The sequence below is a fragment of the Colossoma macropomum genome, unplaced genomic scaffold, assembly GCF_904425465.1.
Source record: "Colossoma macropomum unplaced genomic scaffold, Colossoma_macropomum, whole genome shotgun sequence".
NCBI classification, from domain to species: Eukaryota; Metazoa; Chordata; class Actinopteri; order Characiformes; family Serrasalmidae; genus Colossoma; species Colossoma macropomum.
Window position 1 is genome coordinate 10,854,533 of NW_023494797.1, and position 19,041 is coordinate 10,873,573.

Genomic DNA, 19,041 nt, shown 5'->3' on the forward strand with positions numbered 1-19,041 from the left:
GTTTTATTTGTTTGTTTGTTATTTTTAAGCTTGATTAAGTCCCATGTATTTAGCTAGCACAATTAAACCGAGGGGGGATACATTATAAGCTTAACTTGGTATGTTTCATTCACTTTTGTTTTTAGCACAGATTTAGCCCTGTCAGCTAAGTCATTACCTTGATGCTGCTTTGTTCTCCTGAACAACAGGCTATGATACTGAGATACAGCAGCAAAAAGAAAAGGGAGGATAGTGTTTTAGAGTGGTTAATGAATATAATGTACTAATTCAGTGTTTTTAACCTGGTCCTGAATGACAGTCCCCATGCACTGTATGTGGAGTTACAATTCAAAAACATTATGAATACATATGCTTGAAATGTAAAATTGTTCTGTCGGTAGCACAACCTGTTTTACTTTCTTACAATACCATTTTTCACAAAAGAAAAAAAAATAGAGGTGGGCAATATGGCAAAAACATAACATTACAACACATCAGAGGGCCTATATCATAAAAAACTGAATTTCCCTTGCATTTTTCCATATTTAATGTAGTATGTAAACACTGTTAAAGTTTCAAAACATATAATTCACACCCAAGTCCATACATTCCATATGAAAACTAAGCTGCAAAAACAGCCCTTTTAGACTTAATTGTTTTTGTGATGTCATTAAAGCCAATTTTATATACATCCTCCTATTCATCTTATAGCAGATTAGCCCTGCCCATTTGCACTGAAGTCATAAGTGTTGGAGCACAATACAGGGTAACAGAACAGAGGCCATTTAAATGGATCAGCCTTAAAGGCCTTTAAGACAGTAACAAAAACATTCTGTTTAATTCTAAAGGTCATGTAAAAATGAACTATGACAATTTTTGGTGCATAAACTCACATATGATTATAATTGGATGTCAAGGGAAAAAAAGATACGCATCACAACACTTAGTTTTTCTGAAGTTTGAGTATACAAAAATGACCAAATTTATTGTAAAAAATTATGAAAACATTCCTTTGTATCTGTTTCACATACTGTGCTGCACTAAATCCAGGACTAATTATGCTCTCTTTGGGTCTCACTTGGAAAGTACACTATAGCCCTCTATAGATTATCTACATTTGGTCCAAGGTTGGGTTTAGTTTTGGGTTGAAGTCTGGGTTAAAGATAAGTATCTACAAAGAATCTAAAGTGTTCCCTCCAAATAAAGTGTTAGCTCTCTTAATGACAGATACAGGTGGTTAGATCTCTTGAAGTGCTGTTGATATCCACCATGAGCTTTGAAAAGCATGTGGTCATGTAATTTATAACGATAATGACAAGTATTGTCATATTGCCCACCGCTACATAAAGCAAACTCAGAGAAATAAATAAAACATGTCTGACTAGTTACAGATAATGTCTGTAACCAGCAAATTTGATTGCATCCAGAATGCCCCCATTTTGATAAGCACTGAGAGGGTATGGTGTAGTTTGTGGGCCCCTGTGGGACGCATCGTGATTCATTACATAGGGAAATGCATGCTTGTGTTACACGCTAATCTGATGTATTAATACATATGTTTACTCCAGCGGCGACACTGACTAAAGGCATTTCAGAAGTATGAATAAGCCATTATTAACTCTCGCCCGTGCTCCAAACAATGAATCAGTTCCACTAAGTTCTGGGCACAGTGAATTAATGACATAGATCCACCATCTGTAAATTCCCTACAGACGGTGTAAAGCAGGCCGCCACCACCAAACATCCCTCATACATTTCTGTGGCAAACGGCCCATTCCCCCTGCCCTGTGCTTTAATGCATTTCTGCAACACGACTAGATATGCGTTTTGGCTCCGGGTTCTGACTCAAAGTGGAAGAATAAAAGTCGAGGGGAGGTGGGGGGGGTCAAGAGAAGATGTATTAAATGATTATAATGACTGATGATATTGCCTTTTTTCCTAAAAAAATGACTTTAATAGCATAACGGTCAAATGGTCTGGGGGGGATGACAGAATTATTAAAAAGAGAAAGAACTGAATGATTTTTCCACATTTATCAGTTGGTACATCACAGCTTCACAAAGCTTTAAGAAATAAATGTAGCAGATTCCGGTGATGTCTGTTTTATTATTTCCTCTGATTAAGGCCCTGGCTCTACCGATCCACAGTTAATTTCAGCACGGAACTGGCAACAAAGAATGGGGGGGTGGGGTGGGTGGGCAGTAGGATTTATAATCTCTTCCCCTCATTTTTTTTTCCCCCCTGACTGAAATCTGGGTAATGCAGGCGGCCAGGATCGCATGCTGACCGAGGAGTGGAAGTGGAGCGGTGGCTCCCCATTGCTCCCTCGACGTGATAAAAACATATTACGTCTTATGATGAATGTCGTTATAAAGCACACCTGCGATAAGATTCAAGTATTCATATTTTCCATCATGTTAATGCTGGGAAGATAAAGCGCAAGAATCCCGCCAGCGTCCACCTCCGTGACTCGCTTGGGCCGCCCCATTTTTCTCCGTCGGCAGGCCTAAAGGATGGAGCTGCTCCCTGGGTGTAGATGTCAGATACGTGCCCGCGCTGGACCAAAGCCTTGCTGAGATCATAATAAAACTATAACTGCAGGAGTGGAGGGAAGCGGCTGCAGAGGGAGGGGCGGGGGCAAAGGCCAGCAGTGGACTAGTCTACTGAGCTGTCCTTCAGGGGAAAAAATGATGCACTTTTCTCCTATGGTGATGGTCAGTTTTGCTATATACGAACAATTTAAAATGTCTGTCTATGTTTTATTGGCTCTGTGTATATTTAGGGTAATATATAGTACACATGAACGGTGGTGATGCAGGTGTAGGCCGGTGGTCCTCACAATGTTATTATTATTGTTTATTTATTTATCTATTTATTTATTTTTACATTGAGCTCAATGGTTCAAGCAAGGGCTTTTATAGTTAATATAATTAGTGGCATGTAATATTTTGGTTTTATCTAAGATTTGTTAGTTTTATTTATTAGATTTATCTAACAATGTTTATCTGAATGTTTGTAGTAGCCTGCTACAAGTAGTTGCTAGGTGTTTTAAGAAGCTTTATTGCTAATTTTTATCCTTGCGTTTCATGTGACATCAGATTGTATGACTGATGCCATTTTGAGGACTGAGAAGGGGACTGACTGCACTAGCTAACAAGATGCCTTCCACACTCATTGTCCATTTTATCAGCTCCACTTACAATATAGGGGCACTGAACACTTCTACAATTACAGACTGTAGTCCATCTGTTTCTCTGCATACATTGTTCGCCCCCTTTCACCCCATTTTTCAATGGTCAGGAGCCCCTAGGACCACCACAGAACAGGTATTATTTGGGTGGTGGATCATTCTCAGTATTGAGGTGGTGGTGGCATGTTAGTGTGTGTTGCGCTGGTATGAGTAGATCAGACACAGCAGTGCTGCTGAAGTTTTTAAACACTGTGTCCACTCACTGTCCACTCTATTAGACACTCCTACTTTGTTGGTCCACCTTGTAGATGTAAATTCCAACACAATAGCTCCTCACCTGTTGCTACACAGTTCAAGTTAGCGTCCTCTAGTCCTTCATCAGTTGTTACAGGACACTGCCCACAGGTCACTGTTGGCTGGATATTTTTGGTTGGTGGACCATTCTCAGTCCAGCAGTGAGGTGTTTAAAAACTTCAGCAGCGCTGCTTTGTCTGATCCACTGGATGTACCAGCACAACACACACTATCACATCAGTGTCACTGCAGTGTTGAGAATGATCCACTGCCCAAATAATACATGCTCTATGGTGGTCCTGTAAGGGTCCTGAGCAATGAAGAACAGGGTAAAAGGGAGCTAACAAAGTGTGCAGTCTGCAGTCTGTAATTATAGAACTACAGTATACACCTGTAAAATAGATGGAGATGGATAAAGTGTGTAAAAACAAGAAGGTGGTTCTAATGTAATGTCGTGTATATGCCACTCAAGGTGCAGTAGCATGTTAAATATCATTTTACTCCGTGTCAGTGTCAAGTGCCACATGCCGTTCCAGTGCTCTGCTGACCTTTAGCAAGCACTCTTGGCAGCTAAATATATATATATATATATGTGTGTATGTGTGTGTGTGTGTGTGTGTGTATATATATATATATATATATATATATATATATATATATATATATATATATATATATATAATGTATGTATATGTATTGCATTCATAGTTTAAATAAGATTTTGGAAAGCACTTAAAAAGTTCAACTCCTAACTGACATCTGCCACTTGAAACTGACAAGAGTTGGTGGCACTTTGAACATAATTTCTTACGGCATAGTCCTGCCAAGTCATATTAATTTAGCAGGCTTGCTATTTAGACACTTTACAAACTTACACTAAACGTCTAGTTAGGCCTTTAGTGCACACTGCTAACCTAGTTAGCCTTAGCAAGCTTAATCTTGAATCTGTAAAACAGAATGGTGTCTAACAGCTACGTAAATATCTAGTATATTTTCCAGTTTGCAAAATATATGGTCTCACACATGACTTAAATATGTATTATATTAATCATTTAAATGAAAAATAGTACACTCTTTTTTTCTATGACAGTTAACAGAGTAATGTTACCCCTAAGAATGTACTTAAGAATGCAACCAACTTCAAAGACTGAACTTTGGAGGTGTGGGAAAATATCCCTGCAGATTTCTTTAAAACTGAAAGCAAGTCTCTTGAAAAAGATGGAAGCTGTAATACAAACAAAGCGGGGTGGAGTAATAACTGGAAAATTCTTGATATGTTTTCTTCTTTTTTCCTGATGCTGAAAAATGAATAACTAAATGATCTATAAGGGAAAATACTTATTGGCCGTTTTGCCTGGAAATTAAATAAATCTAGGGTGGTCTTTGACTTTTGCAAAGTACTGTACTTGTGGAGGCCCACACACTTGCATGGGTCAGCGAGGTCGGATTTAATTTCTATTGGCAAGGCTTTGTTGCCAGTCAAAAAGTCAGAGACACTGAAAAAGTGCGGAATGTAGAGAAGAAGAAACAAAGTGAGCTCAGTGTTTTCTTCCCCGTCTGTTTACGACTGTTCTTCTTCCCTTTTCATTTACGGGTCCCTTGCAGCGACGCCAGCAGCTGTGCACCATAAACACTAATCCTTCCCCCCACCCCATCCCTCCTTACTATAGTCTTAGTCCTCCATCCAAACTCTGCCATGCATGCCTCCTCCCCTGAAAATGCTGGCGGGTGCAGATGTGTGCCTCTGTCACCTGTGCCTCATAACCCCCACCCGAAGCCCCCTCCTTGCTAGCCCCCCTGTGTGCCTCCTGGACCAGGCTGGTGTCTGGCGCAGGGAAAGCGATGACTCTCTGGACGCCCCTCCTCTCCCTCTCTCCCTCAGCCCAACCACATAATTCCCGGCCTACTGGCATCCCGGGCCCAATTAGGACGACACGTGCTATCGAGGAGCTTATTTTGCATAACCGAACAGATATGACTGAAAAAGTGTTATGTTTTAATAAACTTGGTGCAAAAGGGGGACCAAGGTGACTGTTCTCTTCCAGCCTTTCCAAAGCTGCCAGTGAGGTGATGAATATGTCTGCCGTTATTTCATTTCAAGTATCTATTTTTTTCTCCTCCTTTTCTTTACCGTCTGTGCCATTGATTCATTTGCACAGGGGCTTCAGCTCATGCGCATAAGCTTGTTGCAAAGTACTCATTGTGTCTAGAGGTCATCTCGGGGTTACTCTCTTTATTCTGAAGTACCGTTAAGTACCTTCGCTGATGTGGTGCTTGAAAAAAAAAAAAGAAAAAGGAGAAAAAGAAAATAAGGTGGTGACTCGGTCATCAAAAGAGATTAATGAACTGTTTTGTTGACAGTGTTATTAATCGTTTGAAACGATGGCTCGAGCAAACTTTGTATCAGAAAAAAAGAGAAAGTTTTCTTAAAAATGATTTTTCAGTGCTTTCATCAATCATCATTATGACAAAATGAATAATTTAATTGCCTCCCCTGAAAAAATCAATAACTCCCACCCCAACATTTGAGCAATTTTTAGCTTTTATTTGTCCTCTAAAACTGTCTTTAGCTAAATGATACTGACCCTTTGAATCTTTTAACAACGCAATCAATAAAGCGTGTTTATGCGAAGCTTGCAGAACCATCAGTTTGGGACTTTTGAAAAAATATGCCCCCGGCTGCAGCTTGCTAAGTGCAGGGAGCTAACACTAAATCTTGGGAGTTAAAGTTTTACTGGGGCGTTATGGGTAAAAATGCCTTGTCAGCCATCTGCCACATTCTCTCCCGACATCCATATTTCCAGCGCTGCTCAACTCCGGAGAGGGAGCGAGCGGGGAGCAGTTGCGCCACCATGGGATGTCCTCCACTACTGCAACTGTGCTTCAATTCACAGCAGCAGGCAATATTAAAAGAGCTCACGGTGGACAGACAGCAGGAGAGCACGACATCTCAGACGTGGATGTTCTTTATTCATTTCTGAAAGCTTTAATGTGTAACACGTGGCCTGATGGACTGCAGGTTTAAAGGGCCAGTATCATGGACATTTGCATGCTATGTTGAAATAGAAAAAGGGTTTAAGTTTTAAAATGTAGCATTCACTTCTCATTCTGTAAGGTCCATATATGGAAATTAAGTTGCATTCTGTTTTCACTGTTTATGTGATGTCACAAAACCAAGATACTTGCATATATCCACATATTCAGCCTGTAGTGGTTTAGCTCCGCCCATTTACATTGTACACTCTTTATGAAAAGGGTTCTGTATAGCACTAAAAAAAGGTTCTTTTACTTAACACAGCAGAACCTCTTTTGGTGCTGTATAGTAGGGATAAGGAATATTCAAATAGTTCTGAACGTTTTAAAAAGTGAATAGTAAATTTTCAATATGAAAATTAGCTTGTCTCTAAAAAGTTATACATTCTCACAAGAACCATGTCTAAACTCTATACACCACCAGAGGGAAGTCAAGAGCCTGCATGTTGTTTTGATCAGAGTTTCTTATCTGTCCCAAGAAGGAAGAACGGGCAGACTACTGCAGCCGGCTAAAGGCAGCCACACAACAGAAGAGAGGCAAGTCTCTGGTGGCAGGTAGCAGGTGATACAGCTGGAGCATGCAGAAAGCATTGCAGAAAAATGATGATAAATATTAAGCTCAAGCTACTTTAAATCAAATAGATTCAAATGAATAAACCCTTCAGCATCTTTACAAACTTGCTGTTTTTCCAGCTAAGTACAGTGTTGCGTGGTTTACAATATTAGCTGAGATGAAAAGAGGCAATTGTGTTTAAAGGCTTAAAGACGTTAGAGAGGCTGCCTTTCTCAGTGTACATTTCAAACCTCATGTCACCTGCTATGGATTTTTGATTTTTAGTCTTGTATATTTATAGATATATAGTGTATCCCCATTATGTATAACCATTTTTCTGCAAAGAATCATTTATACATTCCACTGATTCTTTGAGTGTTCACGATTCTATAAATGGGTCATTCTACCAGACTGGTTCAAAGTCAGAGTTTAAAGCACATACTTTACGCAAAAATCATTTTGCTTTGAATGGCTCTATAACGTTAACCTGTTTGTCATTAAAATAAATGATTGAATATTCCATTTTTTCTCTAACAAAACTATTATAACACTACCGAAACTTTACCAAATGTTTCGGTAGAGACCGTTTCGGTAGCAACAATTTTAGCTAATTTCAAGAATAATGCAAAAACTCTAGCCAGTACATGACTAGCAAACACAGCTTTAAACAGTTTGAACAGTACAGTAAAAATCTGTTTTTCATCAAAACACACCAAAGTTCACTTAATTGCAGAAAATATGTGTTTTGATAATGACAGTTCTAACATCTACTTCAAAACAACGGGATCCAACTGCTTACCACATGGCCATGAGGGACAGAGATGCAGGGTGTGGCTAAAATGGGAAACTAAAAGTGTGTACTAAAAAACCCAAGACTAGAACCACTGTTTCGTGACATGAAAACGTGGGACAGCGTTTTTTAAATAAAGACTTTTTTATTTAATTACTGACTTCTAAATAGATCAAATGACAATTTTTGTAAAAATCTTGGGTCTGAATATTATTATTATTATTATTATTATTATTATTATTATTATTTTCCCTTTTTTTACTTTATTTTTTTGGTGGTACCACAGTTAGAACTAATTCAGTAGAAAATTAGTGTCTAGAAAATGGTTATGTAAAAAGGAGTTATGACCACACAAATGTCACCTCAGGGAAAAAGATCAAAATACAAGAAAATGCAGGATATGGATCTTTCAGTGTATTATAAACCTCAAGGAGGACAAAATGTAAGCAAGTAAACAAATAAAAGCGCAGCATGTCAGACTCTGTAGGCCTCAGTAAATGCTGATCATGGCTGATTAATCAGGCTGTAATCCACTGATCCAAAAAGGTTAGCCAGTCAATTGTGCAAAATTAGCTGCTTCTCACATGTTCCCTTCACTTCTAGGATGGCAATCAGAGCGTGGAGCTTCAAAAGGCTTCTTTCTCTTTAGGACTTTGAGCCGTATTGCTGGAGCGTTTATTCAACAGCAAGGAAATTATGACATACAAGCTCATCATATCCCCCCACCAAACACACATACTCTCTCTCTCTCACTCACTCACTCACTCACAAACGCACACACACCCACACACACATACACTAGTTCTTTGTTTCTCTGTGTCTCTTCTATGACTGCTGGACTCCTTCCAAGTCTGCTAAAACATGTCTTATCTACTTAAGCTTTTCGAGTGCTGATCAAAACCGCTCACATCTTGGAGCCTTGATGTGCTGGGCTTTTTTTCCCAGGCACTTTGATAAGTCAATAATGCTTGACTCTGTAACCACAAGAGTTAAGACTATGGTTTTAATTTGAATCATTTTTATTTTTTCATGTAATAATAAGGTGCATCCAAAAGAAACTGCTTATCACAAGTTTGGCGCCCCCTACAGGAAGCATCTTTTTGGATGGTAAAGCGTTCCCAATGCTTATGAGTGCATTTAACACGTTAGTATTGAATTACTGTCAACTCTGTTGTGCTCGGACTAGATGAGAGGGCATGTGGATGTGGATGAGTGGTTCAAAGCTTGTGGGCTAAATTCATTTAAGTCTGAATGTGCACTCTTAAAGGGGAATGTCACCGATTTTTAAAAATGTTCTGCATAATTCCATCATTGAGGTGTAAACGATGTCATTCATTGTGGTTTGATGTGAAGTGATGCACTGCAGAGAAACTTACCAGCTTGGATTTACGTTACAGTGGCATTGATAGGAACCAGGGGTCGCATTGTGTACAGTGCAAATAAAAGCATTTTATTTACTATCAAAAATAAATATCTACTGGAAAAATATGTTTTCTTTCGGTACTGTTTTGCTTCATAACACCCAGCATGTAACTCTACACCATGGATGGATTTTAAAAATATGCTTAGACCAAAGTCTTATTGCAAAACTATTATAAAACAATATTTCTGAAATCAAGTAATGTTTTCATAACCATTACAGAGTAAAAGCTTTCTGTCAGGGAGCTTTTATAGGCATTAAATGCCTTGGCTGTCTGGTTCCTATCACTACCACTGTGAAAAATACTGACTCGGAAAGGATCTCTAGAATGGATTATTTCACATCAAACAGCTCTAAATGGTGTTGTTTACATCTCCATCCATCCATCCATCCATCATCTAAACCGCTTGTCCTTCTGGGTCACGGTGGGGTGCTGGAGCCTATCCCAGCTGTCATTGGGCGGAAGGCAGGATACACCCTGGACAGGTCGCCAGTCCATCGCAGGGCAGACAGACATACATACACACTCACACTTAGGGGCAATTTAGCATGTCCAGTCAACCTGACTGCATGTTTTTGGACTGTGGGAGGAAACCGGAGTACCCAGAGGAAACCCACGCAGACACGGGGAGAACATGCAAACTCCACACAGAAAGGACCCTGGTCACCCGGCTGGGAATCAAACCCAGGCCATTCTTGCTGTGAGGCGACAGCGCTACCCAAGTAAAGACCAAGACCAATGTGAACACCAATATAAAGGTGTTTCTTAGAACCATACATCCAAGCCAATTATCATTTAGGAACCTTTATTTTTAAAAGTGAAGAGCAGCACATCCAAGCCAAGCACAATCTAAGGACTTTCATTTCTAAGACTGTAGTGTAAGTAAAGGTCCAGACATGAGGACTGGACAGACCTGAACCTCACCCAGCTATGGCCTTTTGTGTAAATCCTTCCTGTAGGCACAGCGGGTGGTATGGCCTCTTGTCCTGTAGTCTGAATCACTGTAAAGCTTTCATCACAGCTTTCATCCTGTGTTTGTCTATAAATTTACACCGAGGGTGGGGGAAGCACCGCATAAGGAGCATCCTGGCGCGCAGCTTTGGCCCTGCCACCGTCGACAAAACATGCATGCCTCCTGCCTGGGCCGGCGAGAATTAGTGAGCTAAGCACTCGTAAATCACCGGGCCTGTAGCCCTCTCTTCCTGTGGCAGTTAGCACAAAAGAGAAACATGGAGTTCATCGTGGGGTGGTGCAGAGGGGGCAGGGTGCGCAGGGCTGAAACATGCCATCAGCATCATGGGGGAAACCAAGAAGGGCTTTAGTGCAAGAACATTGTGAGTAGCTTGGTAAAAATATCACCAGTCAGGCTGGCGACTGCAGGAATACAAAATGCTGCTACTCCTTAGCAGTAGTGCTTTTGCATATTAGCACAACATTCTTAATAATAATTTGTTGGAGTATAGAAACACTTTTGGTTCCCGAAAGAACCTTTTAGTTGAGTATTTTAAACAACTACCAATTGCAAGAAGCTTTAAGGCATCATTCTAAAGAATTCAACACTGTTACGTCTTAGCATTAGCATATTAGCACTATGTTCTTCGAAAGGAATGTTTTAAAAAAAAAGGTTTATTGGACAGATGTCCTAGAAGAACCATATTTACGTCCCTAAAGAACCTGGTTTTAAAGTATTTTAAAGAACTATCACTCCAAAGAACCCTACGCTATTGCTTCTTAGCATAAACCCTTTAGCTTATTAGCACTACATTCTTCAAAATAACTGTGTCAAAAAGGGTTCTTTGGAGGAATGTCATAAAAGAACCACTTTTGCATCCCCAAAGAACCTGGTTTCAATTGAGTATTTTAAACAATTATCATTTGAAAGGTTCTTTGAAGGAATCGGTCCAAAAAACCTGTTACTTAGCATAAGCGCTTTAGCATATTATTGCTATGTTCTTTAAAATAAACATGTCAAAAAGTGTTCTTTGAAGCAGTGACAAAGAAGAACCACTTTTGCATCCCTAAAGAACTTGGTTGCAATTTAAAGAACCATCCATTGAGTGGGTCTTTAAGGAAACAAAAATGGTTCTTTCATGGAATCACTCCAGAAAACCATTTTGGGACCTTCATTTTAAATAGGATATGGTTCTATAGTATTTGGTCAAATGATAAACAGATTAAGCATTTAAGTGCTGATGTTCAGGCATTCTAGCCATACTATCTTCATTTCTCAGTTTACAAATAAATAAATAAATAAAAATGTATGTTGTATGTTTTTCGCTTACAGGCAGTTACAGGCATTCAGCAGCTTGATTCAAATGTAACACAACTAGAGAGAAACCTTGAGGGAACTGTAAACTGTAAGCATTTAAGTTGCTGAGAAAGTCGGGGGAGGGAATATTGATACTGGCAGCGCTGCTAGATTTAGATTTATTTCGCAAATCCTAAAGGGACTCAAAACATAGTTAATCACAAGGATTTCTGTACGTCATGCAGTAACCCAAATGATAATTTCAAGGAAAAAAAAATGTGTCTAAGTGTCTTTTAATGTGTCTTGTCTCAAATGTCAATTGATTTGTTTACAAGTTTTGGCTGTTTCTTTGTAAAATCATCAGCTGTATATGACAAGCTTGGTCTCTTGACACTCCTAGCGATGGGAGAATGGAAAAAAAAAAATAGCAAGCTTGAGTTTGGATTAGAGCTATGTTCATTATTTCTCACTCTGTGAACGTAGGCTTCAACTTCTGCCAGAACGTTGGTCAGATTTCCTCAGCCAGAATGAAGACATGGCTGAGATTGAGCATTCATTAGTTTGACATGACACAAATGCAAGTGCTCAAAGCCAAGATGAAAGGGGATTCAGAGGGGAAGGAATGTAAAAATTGACCAAAAACACAAACACATGGGGCCCTTGACGGATACCTGGACACAGTTCAACAGTCAAATGTTTCGCCCTGTAGTGGTTTTGAACTTAAATAATGAATGCACCTTACTTTTTTCCCACAGCATAATAGCTGAAATGAAATCCTTCTGAAAAAAGTCTGTGACACCATCTTATAATGTCCATACAGTATGGCTTACATGAAAAGCACATTTTTTGGTTAGTGTGGTGGTAAACCTTCTGGCTTGTGGCTTTAAAAACGTACGCTGGAGATCCTGATGTAAGGCAGATTGCTGGTGTTGTTGGCACACTGCTGTTCCTGAAGTTTGAGACCGTATTTGATCTATGCTTACTATGTTAAACCACATTTCCTTGAATTTTACCAATGTCATGAGCCATAATGAAATTCCCTAGGGCAAACAAATTGCTGCTGTCACATAATCAATAGACATACAGGAATAAATGTCAAATGGATATTCTCTCACAGCTCAAATGTATAGTTTCTAGCTAGCATGATTGCATCCAGTATTGCCTGGTCCCAATATGGCCTTTCTCCCAAAGGTCTCATTCGTCTTGAGAAATGTCCATCATCAGAACAGTCCTGTCCTTCAGTGTTCCTCAGGCTCTACACTTGCATATTGTGTGCGACAGAATTAGTGGAAGGTTCCTATGTATCTTTAACCTGCTCACATGGCTTATGAGATGGATCTGTATTTATGCTTTATAGCTAGCACCTTTGCCTGGTCCCAACATGGCCTTTCTACCAAAGGTCTCATTCATCTTGAGAACTGTCCATCATTGAAACTTTCTTGGCCTTCAGTGTTCTTCAGGCTCAACACTTGGGTGGAATAGAGTTAGCTGATGCTTGTTTTTGTATCTTAAACCCACTCATATGGCTAATGAGGTGGATCTGGATGTATAGTTCAAATGTATGGTCTCTTTCTAACATGATTTCATCCAGCATTGCCTGGACCCAACATGGCCTTTCCCCCAAAAGTCTCATTCGTCCATGCTAAAATGTCTACATTTGTGTTTTGTGTGGGACAGAATCAGCAGAATCCTGTTTACATTTCTTAAACTTGCTCAGATGGCTGATAAGGTGGATATGCTTGCATGATTCAAATGTATGTATGGTTCAAATGTTTCTTGCTAGCATGATTGCATTCAGCATTGACCCTGTCTCAACATGACCTGTCTGCTTTCTCAACATTGCTTGGCCCCAGTATGGCCTTTCTCTCAAAAGTCTCATTCATTCATCTCAAGCTCTACTCTTGCATTTTGTGTGTGTGTCAGAATTAGTTTACATATCTTAAACCTGCTCACATGGCAAATGAGTTTAATCTGTATGTAAAGTTCACAGGTGTAGTTTATTGCTAGTATGTGTCCAGCAAAATGGGCTTTCTCCCAAAGGTTTCATTCTTCTTGAGAAATATTAGTCATGGGAAAGTTCTTCTTCATCAATGCTCTTATCTTATGCTTGTGTTTTGTGTGTAAAAGAACAAGCAGTTGCCTGTTTATGCATCTTAAAACCTGCTCATGGCTATCAAGGTTCATAGGCATAGTTCAAATGTATGGTTTCTAGCTAGTACGACTGTGTCGAGCATTGCTTGGTCCCAACATGGACTTTTGTGCCACTGGCCTCATTCATCTTGAGAAATATCCATAATCAGAATATTCCTGTTCTTCAGGCTCTACACTTGAGGTTAATGTGTGAAAGAATTAGTGGAAGCCCATCTGTGTGTCTAAAAACCACGTACATGGCTAATGAGGTTCATAGGTATGCAAAGTTCAAATGTATGTTTTCTAGCTAGCATTGTGTCCAGTGTTGGCTGGTCCCAATATATGGTTTTTCTGTAAAAGATCTAATTTTTCTTAAAAAATGTCCATCATCAGAGCATACCAGGCTAGGACCGAACTAGCAGATGCATGTTTTGGTATCTTAAAACCCACCCACATGGCTAATGAGGTGCATCAGTATGTATGGTTCAAATGTATGGTCTCTTGCTAGAATGACTGCGTGCAGTATTGCCTGGTCCTAACACAGCCTTCCTGCCAAAGGTCTCATTCATCTTGAGATGCGTCTATCATCACAACGTTCTTGTCCAGCCACCATCCTCAGACCGTACACTTTCATTTTGCATGTGACAGAGTTAGCAGAAACCTGTTTACATATCTTAAATCCGCTTAAATGGCTGATTAGGTTAATCTGTACACGTGGTTCAAATGTATGGATTCTAGCTAGCATGACTTTGTCCACTATTGCCTAGTCCAGGGGTCGGCAAGCCAAATGTTAAGAAGAGCCATTTTATCCTTTCAACAAAAATCAAACCACCTTCAATAAAGCCACAACATTTGATGTCCATTTTACCATCTTGGCTGTATGTATGTCTCAGTATGTGCTAATGTACTAGTACAGGTTGAAAATATAATATGAATGAAAACTCAGACTTACTTTGCTTTAAGCTTTAGCTCAGCTATAGCCGCTTTTCTTGCATCTCTGGCAGGAAACTTTCCTGCAAAAATGGAATAGTTTCTTGTAAAATGTCTCTCAAAGTTTAACTTTTTATGAGGCTGAAGTCAGCTTCTCGTTTGCCAGCTTCTAGTTCAAATTTTCCCATTCCACCTTAAATGCTGCCTGAGGAGCCAGAATGTAACTGCTGCACCATTTAAGGTGAAATGGGAAAATCAAACAAGATGCTGGCGAACGAGAAACTGACTTCAGCTTCACGACTTTTTAGTGTTTGACAGTTTCTCATTGCAGATTAAATGTATGAGGAAACCAGCTGGAGTGATTATAAATGCAAATAAGTCCATTCGTCTCCAAATTATCGATCGTCTTATATCTTATATCTTTTCATTAGCTACTAGCTATGGTGACCAGCAGTCTGCATACCAACCTTTGGGGTTAAGGGTTGGTGCAGTTATACATTAACTCCAGCATTTGTTAAAACTGTGTTAGAATAATGAGCAGAGTTTTATTTTATTGCGAAGAAGGATCATTTTATGTTTACCTACAAATCTAATTCTGTGGAGCCACAACAGGGCAGTAAAGAGCTGCATGCAAGAGCCGCATGTTGCCGACCCCTAGCATAGTCCAGTCAGAATGTTCTTAGCCGTCAGCCTCCCTCAGGTTCAAATGTATGGTTTATAGCGAGCATGACTGTGTTCAGCATTGCTTGGTCCCAACACAGCCTTTCTTCAAAAGGTCTTATTCATTTTGAGAAACATCCATCATCAGAACATTCTTGTCTGTCAACCTTCCAGAGGCTCTGTGCTTGCATTTTGCATGCGACAGAATTAGCGGATGCCTGTTTACGAATCTTAAAACCCGCTCACATGGCTGATGAGGTGGATCCGTGCAGCTGAGGGTGTGTTTCTGACAAGTGCTATTCTTGCAGATGCAATGTCAGTTCGAGTCTCAGAGCACCGCTGTGTTTCTGAGCCGAGCTGACAGAGTGTTCTCCTGTGAACTGGGTGGTGGTGGTGAGGGGGGGTGGCTGTCACTGCTTCTTGTCATGTGTCTGATAATTAAAAATCTGATTTATTGACGGGCGTCAACAATTGCAGGAAGGCCTCTCTCGCCCCGCTCTGTTCATCCTTCCCTGGGCTAAATTTATTTGACAAAAAAAAAAAAAGGAAAAAAGAGGCCCTCGTTTTCTCACCCCTGTCACCTCGTCTAATCCAACACCCCTCCACCCCCCCTCTTGGCTGGTCTGTCACTCAGCTGCCGTGGCAACCAGAGCAGACAGGGAACAGAACCCCCTGACCAGCCTCGCTTTGGTGCAGTTTATTCTAATATTTATTGCCACCCAGAAAATGAGCGTGTTACAGACGGGCAGAGGCAGCACTGCTGAGCATTGTGGGTAATGTCAGTTTTAACAAAGACCCTAGGGAGCATCTGATGGGGAAAGGAAGTGTCGTGTTTGATAATTTCATACTTAAAAAAAAAAAAAAAAGCTTATTTGACTTCTAAATTTTCACTACGCATGAAGTGCAGGATCATAGACACGAGCATGCCGTGCATGCCTAACTTCTGCAAACAGTTGAGTCACACATATCCAGTAAACCTGCATAGTGAATTCTTTTACTAATTGTACGGATATTTGGCATGTGCTCATGATATAGCGCCGTTGAAAGGCCTGTGATATATATCATCACTGCTATACTAACAGCTTTGAAAGTTACCATTTTGGAGATATGAGGTTTTATTACAACAGTGACTATATGTCGTCTCTTTTGGTGGCAAATGATATACACATAAATCACCAAAATGATAACTTTATATGACCTTGAATGGAAGTCATTGGAGCACAAGTAATTCTAGGGCAATTTTATGAATCCATTTATCGTAGAGTTGTATTACAGTACAAAAGGTAGTTGGCACTTTCAAATTCTGTTAAAAAATAGAAATGGCTAAAATGGAAATATAAGGCTTTGTCCGAAAAACAACAATATATTGTCAAGGTGAGTAAAATCATGATATTTTTTTGCTATCATTATAAATTATGTCATGAAACATTTTTTTTAGGATTAGATTAAGTGACCCTTATTAGTTCCACAATGGGGACATTTCACCTCCGCATTTAACCCATCCATGAAGTGAAACACCCCATACACACTAGTGAACACACACACTAGGGGGCAGTGAGCATGCTTGCCCAGAGCGGTGGGCAGCCCTATCCATGGCGCCTGGGGAGCAGTTGGGGGTTAGGTGCCTTGCTCAAGGGCACTTCAGTCACGTACCGTCGGCTCAGGGGATCGAACTGGCGACCTTCCGGTCACAAGGCTGGTTCCCTAACCTCCAGCCCATGACTGTCCCCATTTCTGAGTGTACTTGGGTATTGAGTACATTGAACAATTAAATGTATCATAAAAATAACAGATTTTGACCCATTATAGAGAGCTTGCAAACAATAGTTAGTATATCATAACTATATTAATTGCCTAGTATCAAATAGCTGATTGGATGTCAAAGGCCAGTTGCACCACCTGTACATTAGTTCAGACTTAGGCTTATTATAACGTAAGTGTTTACCAAGCTCATCTTAATCCATTACTAAAGCCAACAAGTTGCACCACACAAATGATTTTTCACATAGAGCTTAGTAGTTACTAAGTATTTGAATCTACACTTAAGGAGATATAAGTGTTGGCAAAACCGACTGAAACTACATGGACAGAACAAAGAAGACCAAAACATGACTCAATTACAAAAGGCTAAGTTAGTAAAATAAGTAAGCTAATAAAGACAAAATGCTCTGTGCTGTGATTTAACCTTCAACTCCAAACATACAAAACTAACATCTAAAGCTGTAGCTCAGCAAGAACATCCATAGATCCAGTTTGCAGTTGGCTGATGCTGAAAGTTCTTGCTTGATGCTGCTGTTGTCAGACCGACAAAAACTGCACCCTCATGTGTTGTGAGAAAATAGACTTGCTATAGGTGTTCAGTTATATTCTGTTCAAATGTGAAAACATAAACTTATGCCCACCGTTTTCTTCTTTACTGGTTAACTTTGCCATGGAAGACAAAAAGCCAGAGTACGCTGTCATTTGTGTTTCCATGGCAGTGTGTTTACTGATTAGTTCTAAAATTGTCAGCATCATATTAAAGCCACAGTGTTTGTTTGTTTGTCACTGTGTATGTATTAGTTGTTACTAGTTAGAACATGACCTTAGGAGCCAAAGTTTGAAACTAACTACGGTTAACTTAAGGACTTAGTAAGACGAAGTAAGGACAAACTTATGTATAAACTTGTGCAAATCTGGTGCTGTCTTGCTGGTATATTTTTTCCATTCCAACAGGAAAATACACAAAACTGTGTATCATGAAAATGTCCAGTATCGTGATGTTATATTTGTGCCTTATATGGTGCCACATACACTTTACACAGTCCGTCTTGGAGGCTCTGAAGAAGAGTCCAGATATGAACACAGAGAAAAGAATGAATCCTCAACCCATAGACAGACAGACGGACAGGCAGATGGTGGGCCGTGGTTAGCTGCGGATGCGCTCTATGTGGAGTAGATGGCGCAGTCAGACAGACAGACAGACAGCTATGGCTAGATGAGGTGCTGGTGTCTCTCCGGGAGGCCCTGAGACAGGCCTGTGCTGCGCTGGCTGTCAGCTCATCAGGAGCTCAGGTCCGGCCGGCTGACGGGCTGCAGCGCTCGGGCCTGGGCTCATCACACCTCCCTCCTCCGCTGTGACAGGCCCAGCCCGACAGGCGTCAGAAAACACTCGGCCTCTCTCAGCGTTCACGACTCCGCGCACACACACACACACATATGCACCTGGACCCACGAACACCAGCGTGTGCAAATACACACACACACATGCTCACACCGAGATCTGCAAGAGCATACAAACACACACACCCATGCACCTGGAGCCACAAGCAGGAATGCAGTACTGTAACCGAATACGAATACATTATTCAATATTCAACATATAATGCATTCTGAACAGATATGAATACAAGTAGTAGTAGGAGGCTCACTATTCATTTATTTATTCATTTATTTACTTACTTATTTACTTATTTTTTTATTTTTTCCTGTGCCGGTCCCTCATCTGTACCAAACAACTTGTATTTCAGACTCATGCTACAACACTAGGACACCCATCTTTCTGGCAGCCTGATCTCTGTTCAGTTAACAAGATTCAAACACAGCCTTTTTCAAGGCAAATTCCACTGATATTTCAAAATTTCTGCATTAACTTCTTCTTAAAGTCACTCACAGTTTAATGCCTCCAGAAAGATATTACATGTAGTAATAAAAATATATATAATATACCCAAACATGTAATCATGTACTGTGTAATGATACACAGAATTCAATATTTTATTCATTAAAATACGGTAGAGCCTTGATATTTGGCATTTTTAATACAGCAAAAAA